This window comes from Scyliorhinus canicula, chromosome 9, assembly GCF_902713615.1.
Source record: "Scyliorhinus canicula chromosome 9, sScyCan1.1, whole genome shotgun sequence".
Classification (NCBI taxonomy): domain Eukaryota; kingdom Metazoa; phylum Chordata; class Chondrichthyes; order Carcharhiniformes; family Scyliorhinidae; genus Scyliorhinus; species Scyliorhinus canicula.
Window position 1 is genome coordinate 194,355,689 of NC_052154.1, and position 22,844 is coordinate 194,378,532.

A 22,844-nucleotide genomic window follows, 5' to 3' on the forward strand; every position below is an offset into this window, starting at 1 on the left:
CGTCTCTCCCTTGTCACATTCTTACCATCATGGTTCCAGTCTTGGCTCCCTCCTATTCTGCATCTACATTCCACCCTTCACTGACATCAGAAAAAGGGCGTTAGGAGCAAAACCTATGTTTGAGATGCCCAGCTCTACCTGACTACCACCTCTCCCAACTCCCTGACAGCCTCGGAGTTGTCACACTGTCTGCCTGACGTTCTGTACTAGATGAGCAGTTACTTTTTTTAAATTAACTTACGGAATGTGGGTGCCGTTGATTAGGCCAGCATTTATTGCTCATCCCGAGTTGTCTTTCAGAAGGTGTTGGTGAGTTGCCTTCTTGAACCGCTGCAGTCCTTGAGGTGTAGGTACACCCACTGTGCAGTTAGGGAGGGAGTTCCAGGATGTTGCCCTCGCAACTGACAAGGAACAGGGATATATTTCCAAGCCAGGATTGTGAGGGACTTGGAGGGGAACCTCCAGGTGGTGGGGTTCCCAGGTATCTGCTGCTCTTGTCCTTCTAGATGGTCATGGTCATGGGTTTGGAAGGTGCTGTCGAAGGAACCTTGGTGAGTTACTGCAGTGCATCTTATAGATGGTACACACGGCTGTCACTGTTCGTCGGTGGTGAAGGGATTGAATGTTTGTGGAAGGGGGGAGCAATCAAGTGGGGCTGTTTTGTCCTGGATGGTGTCGAGCTTCATGAGTGTTGTTGGAGCTGCACTTATCCAGGCAAGTGGAGAGTACTCCATTACACTCCTGACTTGATACAGGAAGCAAAGTACTGTACACACTCTTCTCTGTATCAATGGTGCCCAGGTGGACATGCTTGACAGCTTCAAATTCCTAGGTGTGCACATCATGAATAATCTGTCCTGGTCCACTCATGTCGGTGCAACAGCCAAGAAAGCACAACAACGCCTGTACTTCCTCAGCAAACTAAGGAAATTCGGCATGTCCACGTTGACTCTTACCAACTTTTACAGATGCACCATAGAAACATTCCTATCCGGCTGCTTCACAGCCTGGTATGGCAACTGCTCGGCCCAAGACCGTAAGAAACTTCAGAGAGTTGTGAACACAGCCCAGTCCATCACGGGAACCCGCCTCCCATCCATTGACTCCGACCAAACCTCCCGCTGCCTTGGGAAAGCGGGCATCATAATCAAAGACCCCTCCCACCCGGCTTATTCACTCTTCCAATCTCTTCCATCGAGCAGGAGATACAAAAGTCTGAGCATGAACAGATTCAAAAACAGTAAGAAGTCTTACAACACCAGGTTAAAGTCCAACAGGTTTGTTTCAAACACGAGCTTTCGGAGCACGGCTCCTTCTTCAGGTGAATCTGAAGAAGGAGCCGTGCTCCGAAAGCTCGTGTTTGAAACAAACCTGTTGGACTTTAACCTGGTGTTGTAAGACTTCTTACTGTGCTCACCCCAGTCCAACGCCGGCATCTCCACATCAAAGATTCAAAAACAGCTTCCTCCCCGCGGTTACCAGACTCCTAAATGACCCTCTTATGGACAGAACTGATCTCGTCACACAGTTTTTCTATTGTCTGCTTCACCTGATGACTGTGCCTATGTATTTACATTGTGTATTTATGTATACCCTATGTTTTCTTCATGTATAGAATGATCTGTCTGAACTGTACGTTGAACAATACTTTCCACTGTACCTCAGTACACATGACAATATACAAATCCAAATTCAATTTGTGCCTTGTAGATGGTGGACAGGCTTTGGGGGCTTTGAGATGTGGAGGAATTTCTTCTCTCAGAGGTTTGTGAGTCTTGGGAACTCCGCGTCACAGAGAGCTGTGGGGGCAGAGTCCGTGTCACAGAGAGCTGTGGGGACAGAGTCTGTGTCACAGAGAGCTGTGGGGGCAGAGTCCGCGTCACAGAGAGCTGTGGGGGCAGAGTCCGCGTCACAGAGAGCTGTGGGGACAGAGTCTGTGTCACAGAGAGCTGTGGGGGCAGAGTCCGTGTCACAGAGAGCTGTGGGGGCAGAGTCCGTGTCACAGAGAGCTGTGGGGGCAGAGTCTGTCACAGGGAGCTGTGGGGACAGAGTCCGTGTCACAGAGAGCTGTGGGGGCAGAGTCCGTGTCACAGAGAGCTGTGGGGACAGAGTCTGTGTCACAGAGAGCTGTGGGGACAGAGTCTGTGTCACAGTGAGCTGTGGGGACAGAGTCTGTGTCACAGAGAGCTGTGGGGGGCAGAGTCCGTGTCACAGAGAGCTGTGGGGACAGAGTCTGTGTCACAGAGAGCTGTGGGGCAGAGTCCGTGTCACAGAGAGCTGTGGGGGAGAGTCCGTGTCACAGGGAGCTGTGGGGGACAGTGTCCTTGTGTATATTTAAGGTTGAGACAGATAGATGCTTGATCATTAAAGGAATCAAAGGTTACGGGAAAAGATTAGGTAAGTGGATGTGTGGAACATCGGATTACAGGGGGGCACTATCTGGGTGGCTGGGTCTGCGTGCGACCAGCACCATGTTGTACAACGCGACCGCTGCAGGTTATCGCCGTGCGCATGCTTGGCCACGGACCCGGACATTCTACAGCCATTTCTGTCGGAAACGCTGGGGGCTTTACATAGCATGGCTGCTAGCCCACTACCGGGCGCAGCATTGGTGCAGGGGTGGCGCCATCTTTTTTTATTGTAAGACGAGCCACATTCTCCAGGCATAGCCTCAAAATCGGAGAATCCAGCCCACTGTTTTTTTATTTTTCGACCATTTTCCTTTGGTGGACTGCAGCTAGTTTATAACTGTCATAATTTCCACTCATGTATATAATGAGATGCAGACAGGCAATGATTGACACACAGGGTGACCAATGAACACACAACACAGAACAACCAAACACCAGACAGGACACCACCACTATAAAGCCCACAGGGCATTAAGACTCCTGCTCTTTTCGGGACCCAGACACTGAGACAGTCAGAGTGCACAAGCTAGTGGGCACTATTACCATGCGGTAGCTAGTAGGTCTGGTCGAGCCAGTAAGAGGTTATCAGTAGGATTAGTAGAGTGTCAACCCACAGCTGAACATGTACAGCAGTCCATAGTTAAATAAAACCATGTTGGATCATCTCCGGTGTCAGACGTTTGTTACTAGCTTCCCTGCATCCAGTTGCAGTCAACGTCGAACCAACCTGCCTAACACATCAATAACTGAAGCATCACTGCCTTAAAGATCAACCAGTCTTCCACTACAGTTCTTCATGTCAGTCTTTGGTATCATTCTACCCTGGCTGGATCTATTCCCATCGCATTGAAATTAGCCGTCTTCAAATCTAGATGTTTTACTTCATATCGGTTACCTTGTATTGCTCCATTACTAATCTAAATCCTATGATATGGTGATCACTCTTATTCTCCGCAAACACTTGGTGCACCTTATTTGCCTGTATCACATCCAGCAGTGCCTCTTTTCTCATTAGACCGGGAACGTGAACATGTTGTCATGGGACTGTCCCTTTAAGAAAGGATTTTGTCTGATCACATGGCTTTGTGATGTAATTGTGTGGGCGGAGCTGGGCTGTGGCTCTGTGGGTTTTTACATTCTCGTTGAGGTTTGAACTGGTTTTGAACTGAGTAAATTTGTAGATGATACAAAGTTGGATGAGAGTGATGAATTAGTGGAATCGCTACCATAGAAAGTAGTTGAATAAAATGTTGTGTGATTTCAAGAAGAAATTAGATATAGCTCTTGGGACAGCAGGGATCAAGGAATATGGAGGGATGGTTTGAATTTGATGATCAGCCATGATCATAATGAATGGCGGAGTTGGCTCAGAGGTCAAATGTCCTCCTCCTGCTTCTATTTTCTATGTATGTTTCTAGTAAGGGGGTTGCCCATTTAAGATCAAGATGAGGAGGAATTTCTTCCCTCAGAGGGTAGTGAATCTGTGGAATTCTTTACCGCAGAGATTTGTAGAGGTTGGGTCATGAAGTATATCTGAGGCTGAGACAGATTTTTAATCAGCAAAGGAATCCGTGTTATGGGAATATGGTGGGTAAGTGGAGTTGAGGATTACAGCAGATCAGCCATGATCTCATTGAATGACGAATCAGACACAATGAGCCGTGGTCTATTTCTGCTCCTGCATCTTAGGCACTAAGAGACCTGTTCAACTCACCTACTGCCCATCTTCCATCTTGGTGCCCCATATGGAGCAATCTTCCTGAGCAAAATCTACCAGCACACTTCTTCCTTTTGGATCAAAAAATGGGAAACATGGGAAGTCACGAAGAAGCTCCTTGTGACAAAGCCCATCTGTCAAATGGCAGGCTTTGGAATACCACGGTGAGTGACCTTTACTGAACAGGTTTAGCGGGGAGGGGGTAGGGTCCCTGTACAACAAACCTCCAGAACCGTATTTGTGGTGCTATTGAAACAATGCTGTACATTCCTAAGGAGTGTCCCCTCCACAGACTGAGTGACGGACTAATGAGCTGAAAGTCGCACATAAGGAGGCTGTTACTTGGCTTCAGAGATTTCCTTTTGCTCAATTTAAAAAAAAACTCAATCACATGACCAAACAGTTATCTCCATTCATGATTTTGGTCATCACTTGCATCTGACTTTGTCATTCGTGGCTGCAGCTGAAGTAAATTATGGAAACAAATTTGCTTTTATTAACTCCAGATTCAACTATTCTAAAGTGTCTTTGGTGGCCTCCCATCTTGCACCCTCTGTGAACTTCAGCTCATCCAATCTCTCCTGTCCTTACCTTAGTTCTCATCCAGTCCCATTCACCTCTCATCCCTGTGCTTGCTGACCCACACCCTGCACCCCTGGCCTACATTGGCTCAGGTCTGGCAACCACTCCACTTTAAAACTCTTCTCAATATTTTCAAATCTCTCCTCGGCCTCCCTCTTCCCTGTACCTCTTCCAGCCTGGCGAAGCTCTGGTATCTCTGCATTCCATCTGCGGCATCTGATGTTCCTCTGGTGCCTAACCCAAACGTTCATTATTTGTGAGCGACCTTACTGGAGCTAAAAACAAGCGAAGCCAATATGGTCCTCGCCAAATGGCCGCATGCATCCTGCTCTAGTAGACGCCTCCGGGTTGAGATTGTGCACAGACGCCCATTTTGAATTTCTCCTCCCCAACACAGGAATACTGAAACAATTATATCACCCTTTCTGAAATCAGCCAACAGAGCAGGGAGCAAGGATAAACTCATTGGAACTTGGTCGGAGCTTCATTGAGGTGCTACACCGGTGGCTATTACAGTTCATCTTCAATGAGATGATTATTGACTCTGCTCCTAACGCTGATAACCCTTACATACAATGTTCCCGTTCTCTTCCTGATCCACACTCAGCAAATTCAACTCAGTTGATAGCAATCTGGCTTGTCAGGAGCTGGTGAGGTTGAAGTCCAAATCCAGGCACTTGAGAAGTCAAGGCTGACTATTGCAATATTAGCAAACATGTTTTTTGAAGCAGATGTTAAACTGAAGCATGAAAGATTTATGGTACTATCTGAAGAAGAATAGTGACATTCTCCTGGTCGCCTAACTTTCAACTAACAGCACCAAAATGCCGATAAACTGGTATCTCATTGCGGTAGGGAGAACGTTGGTGAGCACAAATGAACTGACATCTTTCTCTTACTAGCAACCAAAACTAAACATCAAAATAAATGAGTGACTGCAAAGTGCATTGAAATATCCTGAAGGCAAGAACAGAAAAATATAAATTCAAGTTATTCCTCCATTATGTTAAAAACACAAGTTCCCCTGCTGGTGGATGATACTGTTCCTCCTCGTTGACTAAGGCGTGTAGTATCTCAACTACTTTCTCAGTAAGATCAGCTAACTAACTACAGACTGAGAATAAAGCATGGAAGATTGTGGCCTGCGTGGCTCGGTCAACTACAACCTTTCTTTCTATCCTGCCTTTAACATAGCTGAACGCTCCAAGATATTTCGTATGAAAGATTATCAATGTCACCCAACCACTTAAGGAGATATCAGGAGAGGTGAACAAACATTGGATCAAAGAGGTAGATTTTCAAAGACCAGAGAGCAGTAGAGAGCCAGGAAGATTTGCAGAGGGAATTCTAGAGCATAGGGCCTATGCAGCTGAAGGGACAGTCACCAATGTGAAGTGAAATAAATAGTGGTGTGCAAGAGGCCAGAATTAGAAGAGTGCAGGGTTGTTGAGCTGGAGAAGGTACAACCTGGGTGAAGCACGGCATGTGTTGCTGATATAAAGGAGCACTGGGGCGGCACGGTGGCGCGGTGTTCAGCACTGCTGCCTCATGCCTCCGAGGGCCAGGGTTCGATCCCGGCCCCGGGTCACTGTCCGTGTGGAGTTTGCACATTCTCCCCATATCTGCGTGGGTCTCACACCCACAACCCAAAGATGGGCAGGGTAGGTGGATTGGCCATGGTAAATTGCCCTTGAATTGGAAAAAAAAAATTGATAATAATAATCTTTAATAGTGTCACAAATATGCTGGTTTAGCTCAGTGGGCTAGACAGCTGGTTTGTGATGCAGAACAAGGCCAGCAGTGTGGGTTCAATTCCCGTACCAGCTGGGAATTCTGAATTCTCCCTCATTGTACCCGAACAGGTGCCTGAATGTGGTGCCTAGGGGCTTTTCACAGTAACGTCATTGCCGTGTTAATGTAAGCCTACTTGTGACAATAAAGATTATTTATCATTATTTTATTATCACATTAACACTGCAGTGAAGTTACTGTGAAAATCCCCTAGTCGCCATATTCCGGCGCCTGTTCGGGGACACAGAGGGAGAATTCAGAATGTCCAATTCACCTAACAGCACGTCTTTCGGGACTTGTGGGAGGAAACCGGAGCACCTGGAGGAAACCCACGCAGACACGGGGAGACCGTGCAGACTCCGCACAGACAGTGACCCAAGCCGGGAATCGAACCTGGGACCCGGGCGCTGTGAAGCAACAGTGCACAAACTTGAAATTTATTTTATAATGGGAAGTTGATGCTAAGTTCGGGTGGGGGGGGGGGGAGGTGTGCGCTGGCAAACATGCTGTTGAAGTCGTTTAGGCTATTTCTTCAATACTGATGCTTTCGAAAATAACTGATATGTACCTGAGAAAAGATTAAATATTTTGTATTTTAACAAAGGCTGCAGGGTAATTGCATGAATTAGATTATCCTTGTGAACCTGAGTATAGGAGATACATTGGAGCCAGGAGGTATAGGATCACTGTAAAGGTTACAGCCCAAAACTGTAAGAATGAGAAATTTAAAACGACTTTATACTTTATAAGAGAGAAAGGCTTGGAGGCAAATACCTCTTCAGTAAAAGCCTTATTACTGTCTTGGTTAGTATGTCAGTACAACGTTAGACTGAACTTCCACACCAGGACATAGCTGAATGAAGTTGTCTGTTTGTACCTCAACCTTGTACTTGGTCGAGATCAACCATATTAAGTACCAAGAGGGCAGCAAGGTGGCCTAGTGGTTCGCACAACCGCCTCACAGCGCTGAGGTCCCAGGTTCGATCCCGGCTCTGGGTCACTGTCCGTGTGGAGTTTGCACATTCTCCCCGTGTCTGTGTGGGTTTCGCCCCCACAACCCAAAAATGTGCAGAGTAGGTGGATTGGCCACGCTAAATTGCCCCTTAATTGGAAAAAATAATTGGGTAATCTAAATTTATATTAAAAAAAAAATTAAGTACCAAGACATGATTTGTGTGTTTGGCTTGAAGTCATTCACACGGCGTTTCCACATTGGCGGAAGGAAGAAAGAAGGCTGAATCTTAATTTTATTTTTGATCAGGAAGTGTTAAAATAAGAATTTACAGCAGTACTAACTTCTCAAGGGGCTGGGTATTAACGATGGCACGATTAGATAGTGCAATCAGTGTGGGTCCATTCAGCCCACATTCTGGGCTGGTTCTTTGAAAGAGTTGCTCAACTAGTTCATAAAGCATGGTTGGATTTACATCTTGCCTTTTTTTAGGGTCTTACGCCAGCAATGGTGCTGAGATCTGAGGACCACAGGAACAGGGGAGGTTCATTCAGCCACTCAAACCTGCTCCGCTAATCTCCACACTACAAATATACTTACAAGGACAGTAATTTTTACTCAAAGTACCTCTTCGTTTATATTGAATAGCTATATACACAAGAATATTGCTTCTCGTGTTTTTCAAAAGTAAGTTCTGCTGGAAGAGCCCATTACCATGGTAACAAAAACAGAAAACACTGGACAATCTCAGCAGGTCTGACAGCGTCTGTGGAGAGAAAAGGGAGCTGACGTTTCGAGTCTGGATGACTCTTTGTCAAGGTTGTAATGTTCTCTGTTCTCTTGGTAAGGCTGGCTTGGATGTCTAGTGTTCAACAAAGAACATCGAGCGATGTTAATTAACAAAGCTAATCTAAAAACACTACTTTTAACTAGATTCGAACATCTTTCTAAAGTACAAAGGTTGCTCAAATAAACTGTGCTATAACCCTATCTACAGAACTCTCAAATTCACGACTACTCTCTCACTCCTAAAAACCTTCTCCCAGAATCAGGGGTGTCACGTGACCTTACCTGGCTGCTCTTGATCACCATCTGGAGATAAGATGTATTTACATGTAATTGTTAACCTTTCACCTCCTGAACAATATCCATATTGTTGACAAAGGTAACAAGACAACTTAGACATTCAGACACTGCTCAGTCTCTACGGGTAAAACAGGTTGTTTAGAATTCCCATTGATTTTTCATACTTCGAAAACAGTAAAGTGATGTCACCTCATCCTAACAGTATTTCAAACAGCAATGGATTGGATTCCATGCAGTCCGCTTGCTGCTCCTTATTGAGCCAATTGACGCCAATTATTCCTGAGCCCACCGCAATTTGGTATCGGCTCAGGGAACTACATGTAAATGGGCACAGCTTCCCAGAAAACTGTCAGTCAAACGCCGTCTGGCTTACCTGCGACCTTGTGTGGCGTAGCGGGGGGGGGCGGCGTCCACTTTCAGAGGTACATAGAGTTCAATCGAGCATCAGGCAAGGACTGGAACACAACACGGACAGTGACCCAGGGCCGGGATTTGAACCTGGGTCCTCAGCGCCGTAGGCAGCAATGCTAACCACTCCGCCATCATGCTGCCCCCATAAAGCAGTTATCAACATTTACACTAAAAACAGTGTTTACCTAGGGCAGCACGGTGGCCTAGTGGTTAGCACAACCGCCTCACGGTGCTGAGGTCCCAGGTTCGATCCCGGCTCTGGGTCACTGTCCGTGTGGAGTTCGCACATTCTCCCTGTGTCTGCGTGGGTTTCACCCCCACAACCCAAACATGTGCAGAGTAGGTGGATTGGCCACGCTAAATTGCCCCTTAATTGGAAAAAATAATTGGGTAATCTAAATTTTTTTTGAAAAAACAGTGTTTACCTCAGACATGCAGATGCACGAAAATAGGATTCGAGCAATTGTTTTTACCAGTGACAGTCTGGCAAACCTGTATAAGTGAGTTTCCAGTGGGTTTTTTCAAATCCTTTTCGAACCAGTGTTTTGAGAATCACGTTCTGGAATTACCATCCATTCATAATTAGGACCATCGGTTTGGAGTGATTGAATTAATTAAATGCTGCTTTTACTACATGGGACTTGGGGATTCTTTTGGTATCTGGGGTTTGTGCTCCATAATCAATTTCCATGTGAAAACTGTAAACCAGAGGCCTCACACATGTCTTTAATCCAGACTTTTACCACACCAGCAGCCTTCAGGAAAATATCCATTTGTTCGTTCTACTGTTCAGTTTTATCATGTTACAATGGAATTTATGACAGTGCTGTGTTTTACTGACGTGAGATCCAATTTCCCCTCTGGCTCAGTATCCTGCACCCCGTGCTGGAAAAGAATCACCCACCAAATGATTGCCGGCATTTAAAAGTAGAAATATTTTGTTTCTTCAATGTCAACGTTCGATTCGACACACGGAGCGTGCGTGTGTGTTTTATTCCAGTTCGCAGAGGTACCGAGGGCATGATACCCCAGGTTACGAAAAGAGACGAGGAGGTCTAAGTTAATGTTGCTCTCCATTAGCAGCCGGATCACTTATTGTTGCACACACAGTGGGTGTCTTTTTGAAGTCCAGCAGTGAAACGGAAGCAAATCGTGCCTTTTTCAGCGAAGTCAGTTTCAGAGCACACGGCTCAGGTGTTTATGGGGAAACAGGGGGTGAGCAAGGGCAGGAAATGTCAAACGTGGAAGGTCTGTTGAAGTTAGGAGTGGCACAGTGCTTAGCACGGTTGCCTCACAGCTCCAGGGATCCGGGTTCAATTCCGGCCTCGGGTGACTGTGTTCTCCCCGTGTCTGCGTGAGTTACCTCCGGGTGCTCCGGTTTCCTCACAAAGATGTGCAGGTTAGGGGTATTGCCATGCTAAATTGCCCTTTAGTGTCCAAAAAAGTTAGTTGGAGTTACTGGGTTACGGGGATAGGGTACAGGCATGGGCTGAATCACCATCAGGTGAGAATCCATTTTTAAGCTGGAATCGGGGGCGGCGACGTTATTCCGATGCTCTGCCCCCTCAAAATGGAGTACCCGAGGAGTACGGTGCACGCTGTTGGGACGACTTCGGGACGTCACCTGAGGCCCTCCCTCAATGCTCCGCCCCCAATGGGCCGAGTCCCCAACTTTCGGGAACCCGACGTGGTGGCCGTCGACCGTCCAGCGCCGCCACAGTCGGTGGGGGGGGGGGAGCCGTTCCGCTAGCGGTGGGGGGCTTGGGCGGGGGGCTGGGAGACTGGGAGGGTGGTCTGGGGGTGGCGTGGGGGGTTCCAGGAGGGCAGTTATTGGCAGGCCAGGTCAGCGGCGTCCGGCGCCATGTTGTACGGCCACAGACTGCCTGCGTTCGCACGCGCGGCGACGGACTTGGCCATTCTGCGGCCATATCCGCAGCTAGGTGGGGGGCTTTCGGCAGCGCGGCTGTCGGCCCCCCCACCGGGTGGAGCATCGATGCGGGGGTGCCGCCGACATTTTGATCACAAGACCGGACGGATCCTGCGACATAGCCACAGATTCGGAGAATCCGGCCCTTAGTCACTTTGTTGGGCCCTGGGGAGTTGTTCACCAGTTTAGGCCACACTTAGAATTTGTATTAGCGCTGGGCAGCTGAACTCAGAGATCAGGCCACCATTTTGAAAGGGTGCCCGATCTCTAAGTCAGCTTGTGGGTCTCCCCCACCCCCCACCCATGGACAATGTCACCCCCCACATACATGGGCACTACTCCACACCCCTCAAGTGAGGAACCCTCCCCTCCTGCTATGGTGTCCCTGGGAGTCCCCCTCTGCAGGCTCCCCCCCCAAGCCCCCTTCCAGCAGCCCCTTCCTTCCAGCACCCCCACCCATCACCCCCCATTCTCCCGGAGACCTCTACTTACCTGTCCTGCACTCTGGCACCCTTCAAACCCTCTGTCCACCCTCATTCTATGGGTATGACCCTCCACTGACCCTTGACTATGCCATCCTTGCACTTGGGCGCCCTTGCACTGCCACCATGGCACACTGGCAGTGTTCCAACTAGCTCGGCAGTACCTTCCTTGGCAATGCCAGGGTGGCAGTGCCAATGTGCCCACATTCCAGGGGAAGGGCCCGGGAGCCACACTGCACTTACCTTGACCACCCAGGGTCTCCGATAGCCAGGGAGACCCTCCAGGTGCTGCTCTGCCTGGTCAACGTTTGTATGGACCAGCAGTGATCGGCCCCAGCCCAGGGAGGCCGGAGTATCGAGGGAGGCCGATGTATCCCACGTGAGTAGGTTGTAAGTAGGTTTACGACCTATTTCCGCAAGCGCCATTCGCTCCCGCCCATCTGGGGCAGGTCTGACTCCGAATCCGACATCTCGCGGGACTCCGGAGAATCTCGCCAGGCGTATAGCCTGTCGGGAGGCTCGCTGGATGCCACTCCCGGCATTATCTGCCCGTGTTGCGCACAAGCAAGAGCCCAACGTGGCCAGAAGATTGCGCGCAAGGTGTTTCAAGTGCTCATCTAAGTGCTTCTTAAATAATTGTGAGGTGTGGCATTTCCCGTCTGACCTGCGGCCCTCCTCAGCCCACGTCGGTTAAGCTAGGGTACCACTAAAACAAGCTGGAACTTACCAGGGGGCCCGTTTAGTTATATGCTGGGCCCATCCCCTAACCCACCTTAACTATAGTTCTCTGCTGAATGGAAGTCAAAATACAGGAATAGAGAACTGGAGGGGAAATCCATCAATGAGGTTATTCCACACTCTTCCTGGTGAATGGTTTAGTTAAGGCTTTCCAATCTTCTGCTGCTGCATGAGCTGGCGGGGGTGGGGGTGGGGGGGGTGGGGGGGGGGGGGGGTGCTGTTTGGGGAAGAGAAAAATGGAGCCTTCTCTTCAAGGAACGAATGATCATGACACGGTTCCATTTCAGCTGTGGCACATATAGGATTACGTGGCGGGGAACAGAAGTTTCCTGATGATAAATTCTAAACACCTATATATGTTCCGAACCTGCTTTTTATGCTAACCTGTACCAACAACTTTCATTTGTATCTCACCTTCAATCAAGCAGAAATGTCCCAAGGTGCTCCACAAAATCTGACAGCAAGGCACAGACCAAAATAGGAGTGGCCAAAAGCCATGTCAAAGAAGTGGGATTTGCGGAGTGTTTGAGGAGGAGGGAGAGGTTTACGGAAGGTATTCCAGAGCTTGGGAGCTAAAGCAATGCTGGCCAACGACGAAGCAATGACAATCCGGGTTGCGCAAGAGGTCAGATTTGTAAGAGCTCTCAGGAGGTTGTCGGGCTGGAAGGGTCTACAGCACAGTGGGCTAAACAGCTGGTTTGTGATGCAGAACAATGCAGAACAGCGCGGGTTCAATTCCCGTACCAGCCTCCCCGAACAGGCGCCGGAATGTGGCGACTAGGGGCTTTTCACAGTAACTTCATACTTGTGATAATAAAAGATTATTATTATTATCAGATAGGGAGGGAAGAGGCTATTCGTTCCATTATTTCACCCATATCATCTGTGTGTGTTTGTATGTTAAAACCATCTCAGAAAGTGGCATATATGACAAACGCTGTAACTTAAGCAGATAAAGATATGGAAGAAGACACAAGTTTATATTTTGTTCAGAAAATGGAATCAGGAATAACGTGCATCCCTTAAGTACGGCTGCTGTATTAATATTCTGGCTTACTCTCCATGAGCTGCCAAGCCACAACGGAACGGGACTGAATTGCTTGACAGCAACTTTGTTCCACCTCCACTGAAGCAGAAAAGTCTGATGGATTAAACTAGTTAAGACTGTAGTAGCTTGTAAGAGAGGGATAGGTAAACCGGGACCTCCTCATAGCTTAAGCTGCTGATGCTTTGGGATCTAATGCCGTGCTATCTGAGACGCTGCTCCAGGATAATCTTTTCCAATGACATTCTCTAAACATTCAGGCTCCTACTTTTGACTTAAAGACTGTTACTTTCCCATATTTAAAAAAAATCACAATTAAAATGATTAATTTAAAATATTAAACTCTTGCTTTAGCCTTTTACTCCAATTAGTTACAAAAACTTCCTCCTCTTTCTGTTTATTCAGATAAGTGCCTCACACGTGTGAAAACCAATCAATACGGAAAGGTTTCTAAGTAAACCTCTCCCGGCACTGGGTAGCGGTCCTCCTGTTCACACTCCCCGTGCTGCTCTGTGGGGGGGAAGAGGGTGTCCTGTTGCCACTCCACTGCGTCCGGCAGACTGACCAGTTTGGCATCAGTGAAGCGTGGTGCAGGTCTCCGATGCACGATCAATTGCACAAAGATGAGAGTTGAATACAACTGAGGCTTTATTACACTAAGATGTGTGGCCTCCGACAGCAGCTGGCGAAATGGCTGCTGTACGGAGAGCACACATATTTATACTCCATCTACTGGGCGGAGCCAGCATGCAGGGGCTACTCCCGTACCTGTAGTACAGGGCCTTACCATACATACACTAATATATACAGCAGTGGTTACTACAACATTCGCCCCCTGTTAAAATTGAGTCCCCCGGGGGTGGTGGAGAACTATATACAGCTCAAGTTTAATATACAGAGAAACAAATTTTGAGCCCAGAACCAATTACAGGTTTAGCCGGTCCGGAGCCTTGATCTGACTTTGGGAGCGACGCAGTGGTGGCGGCGATTCTGGCATCGGTCGGGTTCTTGGTGACTCCGGGAGCGTGCCGGGATCCTCTTCATCCTCGGGCGTGGGCAGGAGGAGGACAGATGGTCCTGGGGTGGTTGCTGCTGGGTGTGCCATGGGAAGGGGAGGGTGGCGTCGGGCTGGGGGGGGCGGGGGGGGGGGGGGGGGGTGTGTGTGCGTGTGTGGAACCTGCTGGTGCAGGTCCCTGAGAGAGACAGTATCTTGTCCGCCGTCGGGGTATGCTACATAGGCATACTGGGGGTTGTTGTGGAGTCACTGCACCCTTTCCACCAACGGGTCCGCCTTGTGGAGTCGTACGTGCTTACGGAGGAGTACGGGTCCTGGAGCTGCACGCCAAGTCGGGAGTGACACCCTGGAGGTGGACTTCCTGGGGAAGGCAAAGAGACATTCATGGGGTGTGTCATTAGTCACAGTGCTGGGGGGCGACCGAATGGAGTGCAGTGCATCGGGGAGGACCTCCTGCCAGCGGGAAGCCGGGAGATTTCTGGACCGTAGGGCCAGCTGGACGGCCCTCCAGACCGTCCTGTTCTCCCTCTCCACCTGTCCGTTTCCCCGGGGGTTGTAGCTGGTCGTCCTGCTCGAGGCGATACCCTTGTGGAGCAGGAACTGACACAGCTCATCGCTCATGAATGAGGATCCCCTGTCGCTGTGGATGTAGGCGGGGAAGAAGATGGTGTTGAGGGCTTTGATGACGGTGGCAGACGTCGTGTCGGGGCATGGGATGGTGAAAAGGAATCTGGAGTACTCATCGACTACACTGAGGAAATACGTGTGCCGGTCGGTGGAGGGGAGGGGCCCTTTGAAATCCACGCTGAGGCGTTCAAAGGGGCGGGAGGCATTCACCAGGCACACACGGTCCGGCTGGTAGAAGTGCGGTTTGCACTGCGCACAGACCTGGCAGTCTCTGGTGATGGCCCTGACTTCCTCGATGGAGTAGGGCAGATTGCGGGCCTTGATGAAGTGGTACAAACGTGTGACTCCTAGGTGACAAAGGTTGTCGGGCAGAGTCCGGAGTCGGTCCACTTGTGCGCTGGCACATGTACCTCAGGATAGAGCGTCTGGGGGCTCGTTGAGCTTACCGGGGCGATACAAAATCTCGTAGTTGTAGGTGGAGAGCTCGATCCTCCACCGCAAGATTTTATCATTTTTGATCTTGCCCCGCTGCGTGTTGTTGAACATGAAGGCTACCGACCGTTGGTCAGTGAGGAGAGTGAATCTCCTGCCGGCCAGGTAATGCCTCCAATGCCGCACAGCTTAAACGATAGCCTGGGCCTCTTTTTCGACAGAGGAGTGCCAAATTTCTGAGGCATGAAGAGTTTGTGAAAAGAATGCCACGGGCCTGCCTGCCTGGTTGAGGGTGGTGGCTAGAGCGACGTCTGATGCGTCGCTCTCCACTTGAAAGGGTAACGTCTCGTCGACTGCGTGCATCGCGGCCTTGGCAATGTCAGCCTTAAGACGGTTGAAGGCCTGGTGAGCCTCGGCCGTCAGGGGGAAAAGGGGGGACTGGATGAGTGGGCGGGCCTTGTCCGCATAATTTGGAACCCACTGGGCTTAGTATGAAAAGAACCCCAGGCAGCGTTTGAGGGCCTTGGGGCAGTGGGGGGGGGGGGGGAGAGTTCCTTGAGGGGGCGCATGCAATCGGGGTCGGGCCCCAGATCTCCGTTCTGGACCACATAGTCGAGGATGGCTAAGCGGTTCGTGCTGAATATGCATTTCTCCTTGTTATAATTTAGGTTGAGGAGAGTGGTGGTGCGGAGAAATTTGGAAAGGTTGGTATCATGGACCTGCTGACCGTGGCCGTAGATGGTGACGTTGTCTAGGTACGGGAAAGTGGCCCGCAGCCCCTACCAGTCGACCATTCAGTCCATCTCCCTTTGGAAGACCGAGACCCCATTGGGGATGCCGAAGGGAACCCTAAGAAAATGGTTGAGGCGGCCATCTGCTTCGAACGCAGTGTATATGCGGTATGCCTTACGGATGGGGGGCTGGTGGTAGGCGGATTTTAGCTCCACAGTTGAGAAGACCTGGTGCAATCTGATTGAGCATATCAGAAATGCGGGGGAGGGGGTACGCGTTGAGCTGCGTGTACCGACTGATGGTCTGGCTGTAGTCCACGACCATTCTGTGTTTCTCCCTTGTTTTCACCACGACCACTTGGGCTCTCCAGGGGCTGTTGCTGGCCTCAATAATGCCTTCCCGAAGCAGCCGCTGGACCTCGGACCTGATGAAGGTCCAGTTCTGGGTGCTGTACCATCTGCTCCTGGTGGTGACGGGTTTGCAATCCGGGGTTAGGTTTGCGAATAGGGAAGGTGGGTCGATCTTTAGGGTCGCAAGGCCGCACGCAGTAAGGGATGGTAGGGGCCTGCCAAATTTCAGTGTTAGGCTCTGGAGGTTGCACTGGAAGTCCAGGCCGAGTAGCAGGGCAGCGCAGAGGTTGGGGAGGATGTAGAGGCGGAAGCCGCTGAACTCTACGCCCTGGATAGTGAGCGTGGCTATGCAGTGTCCCCAGATCACCACGGAGTGGGACCCGGAGGCCAGGGAGATTCTCTGATTGGCGGGGTGTACCGCGAGGGAGCAGCGCCTTACCGTATCGGGATGAATGAAGCTCTCGGTGCTCCCAGAGTCCAGCACACAGGAGATCTCGTGCCCATCGATCTTCACGCTTGTGGAGGCGGTTGCTAGATTGTGTGGGTGAGACTGGTCGATCGTGGTCGTCTCTGGTGTCAGACGGGTGCCCGGGGAGCACGGGTCCTAGAACAATGGTGGCGCCCGCATGCTGTGGGGGAGACAAGATGGCGGCGCCTGAAGATCCTGAGGAGGACAAGGTGGCGGGTGCCCACAGGCCACACGTGGCGGGGGTTAAACAAGATGGCGGCACCCATGGGCCGCATGTGGCCTGGGGAGGGGAAGATGGCGGCGCCCACTGGCCATACGTGGTCCGTGGGGGGAAAGATGTCGACGCCCACTGTCCGTACGCGGGGGGGGGTCAGAGCGATAGCAGCGACTGAGCGAGCCTGGCACACCACAGTCAAGTGTCCCTTTTTGCTGCAGGCCTTGCAAAGGGCGTTTTGGGCCGGGCAGCGTTGGCGGGGGTGTGTTGGCTGCCTACAGAGGTAACATCTGGGCCCCTGGGGTTGGCGCGTGGCACAGGCGTAGGGTTGGCTGAGTGGGGTCCCCGATGGGGCGGCCATCTGCGGGGTCCATGATGCGTAGGAGGGGTGGGCCGCGCGGCCGGGGTGTCGGCCTGGATGTTGCGTGAGGCGACCGTCATCGATAGCCCCAGCTTTTTGGTTGCCGCGAGGTCGAGCGTGGCCCCCTCTAAACGTCGCTGCCGGATGTGATCTGACCCAATCCCCGTAACGAAAGCGTCCGGCATGAGTAAATTCGAGTGATCCGTGGCCGGGACGGCCGGACAGTCACAGTCTCTGACCAGCGTGACGGCCGGACAGTCACAGTCTCTGACCAGCGTGACGGCCGGACAGTCACAGTCTCTGACCAGCCGGACAGTCACAGTCTCTGACCAGCGTGACGGCCGGACAGTCACAGTCTCTGACCAGCCTGACAGCCGGACAGTCACAGTCTCTGACCAGCGTGACGGCCGGACAGTCACAGTCTCTGACCAGCCTGACAGCCGGACAGTCACAGTCTCTGACCAGCGTGACGGCCGGACAGTCACAGTCTCTGACCAGCGTGACGGCCGGACAGTCACAGTCTCTGACCAGCCGGACAGTCACAGTCTCTGACCAGCGTGACGGCCGGACAGTCACAGTCTCTGACCAGCCGGACAGTCACAGTCTCTGACCAGCCTGACAGCCGGACAGTCACAGTCTCTGACCAGCGTGACGGCCGGACAGTCACAGTCTCTGACCAGCGTGACGGCCGGACAGTCACAGTCTCTGACCAGCCGGACAGTCACAGTCTCTGACCAGCCTGACAGCCGGACAGTCACAGTCTCTGACCAGCGTGACGGCCGGACAGTCACAGTCTCTGACCAGCGTGACGGCCGGACAGTCACAGTCTCTGACCAGCCGGACAGTCACAGTCTCTGACCAGCCTGACAGCCGGACAGTCACAGTCTCTGACCAGCCTGACAGCCGGACAGTCACAGTCTCTGACCAGCCGGACAGTCACAGTCTCTGACCAGCCTGACAGCCGGACAGTCACAGTCTCTGACCAGCCTGACAGCCGGACAGTCACAGTCTCTGACCAGCGTGACGGCCGGACAGTCACAGTCTCTGACCAGCGTGACGGCCGGACAGTCACAGTCTCTGACCAGCCGGACAGTCACAGTCTCTGACCAGCCTGACAGCCGGACAGTCACAGTCTCTGACCAGCGTGACGGCCGGACAGTCACAGTCTCTGACCAGCCGGACAGTCACAGTCTCTGACCAGCCTGACGGCCGGACAGTCACAGTCTCTGACCAGCGTGACGGCCGGACAGTCACAGCCTCTGACCAGCCGGACAGTCACAGTCTCTGACCAGCGTGACGGCCGGACAGTCACAGCCTCTGACCAGCCGGACAGTCACAGTCTCTGACCAGCCGGACAGTCACAGTCTCTGACCAGCCGGACAGTCACAGTCTCTGACCAGCCGGACAGTCACAGTCTCTGACCAGCGTGACGGCCGGACAGTCACAGTCTCTGACCAGCGTGACAGTCACAGTCTCTGACCAGTGTGACGGCCGGACAGTCACAGTCTCTGACCAGCCGGACAGTCACAGTCTCTGACCAGCGTGACGGCCGGACAGTCACAGCCTCTGACCAGCCTGACGGCCGGACAGTCACAGTCTCTGACCAGCGTGACGGCCGGACAGTCACAGTCTCTGACCAGCGTGACGGCCGGACAGTCACAGTCTCTGACCAGCGTGACGGCCGGACAGTCACAGTCTCTGACCAGCGTGACAGTCACAGTCTCTGACCAGCGTGACGGCCGGACAGTCACAGTCTCTGACCAGCGTGACGGCCGGACAGTCACAGTCTCTGACCAGCGTGACGGCCGGACAGTCACAGTCTCTGACCAGCGTGACGGCCGGACAGTCACAGTCTCTGACCAGCGTGACGGCCGGACAGTCACAGTCTCTGACCAGCGTGACGGCCGGACAGTCACAGTCTCTGACCAGGGGAATTAGGGCACGCCAGAAATCTTCTATCGACTCACCAGGGAGTTGACTACGCATTGAGAGGACGTGCCTGGCATAAAGCATGTTAGACCGCTGAGCGTAATTCTCTTTCAGTAGCGCCATGGCTTCATTGTAGGTCGGCGCGTCCTGGTTAAGCGGAAAAACGCTGGAGCTCAGCCGCGTGTAGAGGATCTGGATCTTCTGAGCTTCCGGAATTGGGTCTGGTGCAGTCCTGATGTAAGCTTCGAAACAAGCTAGCCAATGTTCAAAGTCCATTTTGGCGTCGCTTGATTGCAGATCCAGCTGCAGGCGATCCGGCTCGATGCGGAAGATGCATCTTCTGAAAACTTTAGTGCAATAAATTGATGCACGATCAATTGCACAAAGACGAGAGTTGAATACCACTGAGGCTTTATTACACTAAGATGTGTGGCCTCCGACAGCAGCTGGAGAAATGGCTGCTGTACGGGGAGCACACATATTTATGCTCCACCTACTGGGCGGAGCCAGCAGGCCCTAGTACAGGGCGTACCCATACATACCATAATATATACAGCAGTGGTTACTACCACAGTCTCTATGGTGGCATGGCTGTGGGCTGTCAGGTGTTTGCTCTGGAGGTTCGGTTTAAGAGCGGCTCCCCTTGCTAGTGGGGGCTGCCGAGCGAGGGCCAGGTGAGTCAGCTGGTGGGGCTGATAACGGCCGTCTGTGTGGGGAATGTGAACAAGAGGAACACTACCCAGTGCCGGAAGAGGTTCAACAACTTCTACCGAACTGGACGGGTGACTTGTCATCAGTCCCATGGAACCAGTCACGCCATCAACCCCACCCCTCTCCAACCCCCCGAACCCCAGGTGACCTGTCTCACATGAGTAGTTCATGCCAGACATAAATATCCTTCCCTACCACTGACCACATGTCCATTCTCCTGCGGGATCTCCGTCTGATGGTGCCGGCCCATCTGGGGTGGCCATCCGCCCCCCACTGCCCCATCCCACCGCCCCCCACCACCCCATCCGCCCCCCCCCCCCCCGCCCCCCCCCCCACCCCCGGCCCGTCGCATTACAAGAAAACACCTCAGAGGAGAGCTCCATCATTGCGTCAATGCTGTCAACTCCACCCTCCACCAGCGCAGGGGCACACACCTCGGGCACAATCTGGTGAGCACCACATAGTTGCACATCAGGCGGAGGCAGAAACATCCAGGGTGGGGGAGAGTGGACGGAGGTCCGCTGTACCCCCAGGACCCAACTGAGTCCGGGGCAGATCATAGAACATAGAACAGTACAGCACAGAACAGGCCCTTCGGCCCTCGATGTTGTGCCGAGCAATGATCACCCTACTCAAACCCACGTATCCACCCTATACCCGTAACCCAACAACCCCCCTAAATTTAAAAAAAAACCTTACTTTTTAGGACACTACGGGCAATTTAGCATGGCCAATCCACCTAACCCGCACATCTTTGGACTCTGGGAGGAAACCGGAGCACCCGGAAGAAACCCACACACACACGGGGAGGACGTGCAGACAGTGACCCAGCCGGGAATCAAACCTGGGACCCTGGAGCTGTGAAGCATTTATGCTAACCACCATGCTACCATGCTACGGGACAAGGAGGGGCAGCACGGTAGCATAGTGGTTAGCACCGTGGTTTCACAGCACCAGGGTCCCAGGTTCGATTCCCTGCTTGGGTCACGGTGGGTTTGGAGTCTGCACGGTCTCCCCATGTCTGCGTGGGTTTCCTCCAGGTGCTTCGGTTTCCTCCCACAAGTCCCTGAAAGATGTGCCGTTAGGTGAATTGGACATTCTGAGCTGCATGCCTGACTTTGAAGATGGCAACTCACCTCCTCTGATCCCCTCACAGCCGTTGCGCCAGCTTTACATTTTTGAATAGGTGCGCGAAAGGGCGTGACCTCATACTTGGGGCCGGTTGGATCATGGGAGGGCGTTTGGTAGGGGGTCTGTCCCGTTAATGGGATGGAGATTGGCCTTAATTGGTGATTATTGGCTTCTCGCCACACCAGAGTGGGATGCACAACTGGCCAAAGGGAGCGGAATAGTTAGATTGGAAACTGATCGGCGGTTCCCAATTTTGGCCATCTGACCAGCTCGCGCAGATTCATGCCCGACGCAGCCATTAGATTGCGCTCCTTAACTTTCCAAACTTAACAACTGAGAGATTTACAGGTTGATTTTCTGATGCCTGGGAGCTAAACTCCCTCTTTTTAATTTGATCGATATAATTATTGCTATGAGATCAGATCACACATTGAACGCCTAAGGCTCGGTCAGTGGACCATTTTCAATGACAGGAATTTTGAGCAGCATAAGCTAACACCCAGGCCCAGATGTGCTGGATGCTATTGTGAACTGCAGAGCTCGATAATTAAAGAGAGTTTCGAGCTGCATTCACCAGTTTCTGTTTCAGAGACTTGCGATGGCACACCATGCAGGTCAATACAAAGGGAGATTGCAGCTTTAAAACATAAAGAGGGCCTCAATATAAGAGCAGCGAATTCTTTTTCCACAGTATTGAACCCAGAGAGCAGATAAAGTCTGACAGTGCTGGGGTCTGCATGTCATTGGGCTTTTCCCCGCCCCACAGGCCGCCCCCCGACCCTACGCCCAGAGCTCCCGCCGGCTGCGAGCAGGTGTGAATGGCACCTGCGGGACTCTGCCGTTTCCGCGCGGCCGCTCGGCCCATCAAGGCCGGAGAATCGGCGGCCCGGCCGCGGACAGCAGCCCGCTACCGGCACAGCGCCAAACGAGCCGGCGCAGATGGCGTCGATTCTCCGCTCCTCGGAGAATCACCTGCCGGCGTCGGATCGGCGCCGCATGAAAAAATGGCGCGAACGACGAATCTCCTATACGGCGCGGCATGGGAGAATCGTGTCCCTTGACACCTCGTCCATCAGAAATCTGTGGAAATCTGCCTTGAATAAATTCGATGACCCTGGAGAAGAGAGATCCAAAGATCATCCACAGGTTATTATTAAGATGATTTCAATTGGGGTGCTCTTTACAACTGCACTGCATTCAACCAATACATTGCAAGCTCCTCTTCAGAGCTCTTCTCCACTATGTTCAGTGGAGCTGTGGAGTGTTGCTGCTGATGCTGCTGTTTTTCTTTTTCATTGGTGTGTTTTGTCTAGTGCGGCATATGCTTTAATGTGACCCCCTGTGGTTGAATTGGAAATACACAAACCCTGAATATGTTAGGTGTCTTGGGAATAGTTCCCACCATAACAATAGAAGTCCACCTCTGACTTGAGTTGACGCCCCATCTTTTTCCCGATCCTTTGGCTCCGATCTAGTCCCGAGGACCGTGTCTGGTTCTCCATTGAGCGTATCGGTCCTGGCGTGCATCTCATGGCCATACCACTCCATACTTGGTTAACCTGCCCTTCGGCCACGCTTTGGAAGTCACTGGCACCTCTCTCGGCACCCTTCATTCCCCTGACCAATCACAATCACTTGTTCCAACCATAGGGTGGCTTTCCGCCACAACCTTCTTCTGGATATTGAGGTTATGGATCCCGCAAACCAGCCGGTCCTGCAGCATGGCACTAA